This window comes from Alexandromys fortis, unplaced genomic scaffold (genome assembly GCF_014885135.2).
Source record: "Alexandromys fortis isolate MF-2015 unplaced genomic scaffold, M_Fortis_MF-2015_v1.1 scaffold_46, whole genome shotgun sequence".
NCBI lineage: Eukaryota > Metazoa > Chordata > Mammalia > Rodentia > Cricetidae > Alexandromys > Alexandromys fortis.
The window spans coordinates 1615170-1620057 of record NW_026067919.1 but is presented as its reverse complement, the minus strand read 5'-3'; positions in this window follow the sequence as shown (position 1 = coordinate 1620057).

Below are 4888 nucleotides of genomic sequence, written 5' to 3'. Positions count from 1 at the left end.
CACCGAGAAAAAAAAAAAAAAAAAAAAAAAAAAAGAAAATTTCAGGCCACATCACTTGATTTCGAGTCACCCTGGAGTATACCTCTTCTCCCTGTGAAGAAGCGTGGGACCTCTGATTGTCTGATTTCTCCAGAGAAACAGGCGTGCACTATCGTGGACCGGAAAGATGCTTTCTTCAGCCTCCCATCGACAGAGGTGAGTCAAGCCATCTTTGCTTTTAAATGGACAGACCCAGAGGGGCGTTACAGTGGGCAACACACCTGGACCAGGATTTAAAGACACTAAATGTTGATTCCCTGCTCCACTACCTCCTCCCAACTCTTATGTTTGGTATCCAGGCAACTTACTCTCAACAGCTGGCAACATGCGCACTCCTGAGACTTTTTCCTAGTCTATGGATGTATGCATGCCCTCCTCCCCTTTCTAGAACTGTGGGCCGTGGTTTATGTTCCAAGTGTTGTTTTCTCATACGTACCTAATGGTCTCTATTGAGTCAGAAAATTTCCCAGGATTCGGAGTTGTGGTTAGTAATTCCAGATAAGTGGTTTGAGAAGCATTAGCCCCCCCCCCCCCCGTTGACTCTTAGGGGGAAAATATTCAAGAAAGAGCAGAATTTCTGGGGAAAATTACAGCTATTGCATGTGTGACTGACAAAGTAAAAGTTAGGGGGAAAAAACTGCCAAAAGAATCAACAATATCATGAGAGAAAAGAGCCTGCAAACTGCAGGAATTTTGCAAATTCCTACCCTGTCCCACAAACTATATTGGTGCTTGTCAAGCGAGAGTCTGTTTCCACAGGTGTCTCGCCCCACAGAAACCCACTGAACAACAAACAGGTAGTCACATGCTGATCCGAGACTGGGCTGCACGGCTCCCGACATCCTGGGGAGGCTCTAATTATACTAATCTTACTTTTGGCTTCTACAGTCCCGCTTCTTGTTAACTGAAGATTGTCAACCCAGGATATGGTTTTTGTGCGTAAGAGCCCACCCTGAGAAAGGCTCAGTGCTACACTGGGATCCCAAACACTCAGTGGAGTTGCCGGTCAGTTAATAAAGACTTTGTATTGGCTTAAAACCATTGTGGTGGTTTGAATAGAAATGACCTTCATAGGTTTATATATGAATGATTGGTCGTGGGGGAGTGGTGTTACTTGACAGGAGGCGTGGCCTTGCTGGGGAAAGTATGTTACTGAGTGTGGGCTTTGGGGTTTCAAATGCTTAGGCCAGGCCTGGTGGCTCTTTCTTCCTGCCTCCTGTAGATCTGGATGTAGAGCTCTCTACTCCTCTATCACCATGGCTGCCTATGTGCAACCATTCTTCCTGCCGGGACGACACCAGACTAAACCTCTGAATCTGTAAGCAAATTCCACACCTCCTTCATAAGACTTACAGTGGTCATGGCGTCTCTTTACAGCAACAGCACATAACTAAGGCACTCATGTCTGAGCAATCTTCTCTGGTGGATACCCCACAGCCCGAAACTCCCCAGAATCTCCAAAAATAGCACCGCCATGAGGGAGAACAGCCATTCAGCACACGGGGCTGTAGTCCACGAGCCACTTTGTGAGGCGAGGAGTGGGGAGGGCAGAACGTTCAGGGTGGGTCCTTACTTCTTCTTGATTGCGTCACTTTCTCTGTGTCCTCTGTTCTCCTTACTTCCTCCCTTGGGGAATGCTGCCTCTCAGAGAGGATGAGAATGCTCACCTGGAGAATTGCAGCCTCGGCCAGGCGGTGGTGGTGCGTGCCTTTACTCCCAGCACTTGGGAGACAAGGTAGATCTCTGTGAGTTTGAGGCCAGTCTATTACTAAGCAACCCTGTCTCAAAAAACCAAAAAAAAAAAAAAAAAAAAAAAAAAGAGTTTAACTGGATATAGTGGCACGTGACTTTAATCCTAGCACATGGGAAGCAGAGGCAAGAGGATCTCTGTGAGCTCAAGTCCAATCTGCTCTATATAGTGAATTCTAGGCCAGTCAGGGCTACACAGTGAGACTTTGCTCAAAACAAAACAAAATAACAACCCCCCCCATATCTCTTAAAGAATATTTAAAAACTGCTGTACTGTTTGAATAGCGGTGGTTGTGATATATTCTTTCCCATACTCTGTTCAGAATATGAGCTTGAAAATCCTTGTTTGGAGTAAGGTCTGTGTCCCCTCTTGTGTGTGTGTGTGTGTGTGTGTGTGTGTGTGTGTGTGTGTGTGTATGTGTGTGTGTGTGCTGTGATCTCCTTGTCCTAGCCAAGAGGTTTAGTCACAAGAGCTGATGCAGCTTCTGATGAGCCTAGAATACCTGCCCTGAATCCTGAATGCTCTGATAGCTGTTTTACACTCCAAGGCCAAAATATGACCTGGAAGCCCTCGGTGGTGCACTCTGTCAAAGCCCTGTAACTACCAGAGGGAGGAGAGCAAGGTCGTGGGGGCAGGGCAGAGTCATTTTCAGGGCGCTGGCTTCCAGAGGACCCAGGTTTGATCTCAGCACCTACGTGGTGGCTTCCAGCCTTCCGGGACTTCAGTTCCAAGGGATCTAACACCCTTGTCTGGCCTCTGCATGTGTTCCATGGTTGTGGTGCACACACCCAAGCAGGCAATACCCATACACTAATCAATCAATCAACCAAAAAGCCTGCCTCTTTTCTCCAGAGTTCTTTATTTACTGTCAGGGTTGCTAAGGGTTGATATAAGGTAACCAAAATATCTGGATTATGTAGGGAAGAGCTGCTGGGGGAAGGGCAGCCCAGTTCCTGGGCTGGAGAAGTTTAAGATGGGGCAGGGTGTGCCAGGCATACCCTGGATGAGGTAGGGACTGAGGGATGCTGCGAGAACCTGGCAGCCAGATCTACTTTGATATTGTGGTTTGCCATTTGTCCCAGGCTTGAGACCTAACACACACACACACACACACACACACACACACACACCTGTTTTCAGTTCACAGCAAAACCTTGGAAAGTACCAAGAGTTCCTATGTACCTTCGGTCCCCACCAAGATACAACTTGCCCACAGTCAACATCCTGCCCCACAGAGGCACGTGAATGCATCATTACCACCGAGGCCCTAGTTAACTTCTGACACTAGACAGCTATAGGTTTTTGACAGACACACACTCCCATGTATTCAGTGTAACAGTATCCTATGGAAGCTTCCATGACCTCTAAGTCCTTGGTGCTCAGTGATCTTTTCTGTCCCCTACTTGTAGTTTTGCCATCCAGAAGGCCATGTAGCTATAAAACAGTAGATAGCCTTTTAAGAGCAGAAGCCACTCATGATTTTCTGTCTCTCTAGACGGCTTGCATTAACCACATTTTACTTGTGAGGTAGACGGGAGTCTATATCTCAAGGCAAAGGCAAGCTGTAATAGAAGCTGGGAAATCTGCATTGATGTCATGCGGGGATGATACAGCCCTGAGGCAAGGAAGTAGAGGACGTCCAGGTCGGAGCCCTTGCTGAGACACGAGGCAGGCGCGGCCCTAACAGGGCTGTACAGATTTAGGGAAGACCTTGGGGTTTTTTCATTGTTGAGGCAGGGTAATAGGGACTATTTGCTATTTTAAAAATAACACTCTGCTGGGGAGAAGAGACTGTGGGTGGCCCAAGGAGCAGACCATAGTTAGGAAGCTGTTGCAGCATCCCAGGCCATGCCCCACCCCCGTGGGGGGGGGAGTAGAGATATTTTGAGAGTAGACCAGCTCAGATTTGTTAAGGATTAAGTAGAGTATAAAAAACGACGAGAGGGCATGTTAGAAACTTAAATTGATGACTTCAGGCTGGTTAGCCAGCATACCAAAAATTGCTACAGCGAGGGAACTTCTGTGTGGGGAGGTGGGAGAGTGTTCACATGTAAACGTGTCTATTCTAGGACACGCTCCAACATTCTACAGCGAATCATTTCAGTGCAAACAGAAATGCTTGTTACAAGGGTCAAATCCACCACCTAAACTTTCCGTCTTACTGTCTTTGTGTCCGGGGCGATGCCACCCCATCTTTTTTCTGCATCGCATTTGCATGGAAACCTCAAAGCACACCTTCCTGGATTCACTTCAGCACGCACCCAATTTGTTTCTGTTTTTAGTCTGATAGGAAATTTACATGCAGTGTGAAATGCACCAATCTTTAGTATACGTTTGCTGAGTTGTGAGAATATGTGCGTGTACCTGTGCATGGTCCTAAACTGAGAGATCAAGGGTCCCGTAACCAAGCCCGCTGCTGACCATGGGAATTCAAAGCTGAGGTCTTCCCTGGAAATGTGAATGCGAGCATCGTTACAACACACATTTATTTAAGCGATGAGCTTGGATGGAAACATCTAAGGGGATGGCGGTAAAAGAAAGAAAGGGTCGGTGTCCCCGGAAGCTAGGCATTGAGGGAGACAGGCAGGTCAAGCTAGCCAAGCTCAGAGTCCTGGAAAGCTTGGCGGCTGTGAACCTTGTGGACCGCGGAGGAGACCGCAGAGGGGGGAAGGGGAGAGAGCACCTTTAGCAGCGGGAGATCAGTAGGCAGGGGTGGGGACTGGGGATGGGGGGTGCCGCGAGAGGAGCCGGGGAGGGAAGAGGTGGAGTGGGCGGGGCCAGAGCCTGCAGGAAGGCGCGGCCAGGGCCTGGCGAAGGGGTAGAAACCTGGAGAGTTGCTGCGGGAGAGGGCGGGGCCGACCGGGCCGAGAGCCAGGGGGCGGGGCCAGGAGGAGGAGGCGGAGCCTGGCGAAGGGAGCGTCCGGAGTCGAAGTGTGAGGAATGGAGGAGTATGGGGGCGGAGCCTGCAGCGAGGAGGGGGGCGGAGCCAAGAGTAGGAGCGGGAGAGTCGAGGGGAGGAGGAGCGGGCGGAGCCGGGGGCAGGAGCGGGCGGAGTCGGAAAAAAGGAGCGGGCGGCTGGAGGAGGAGGAGGAGGAGCGG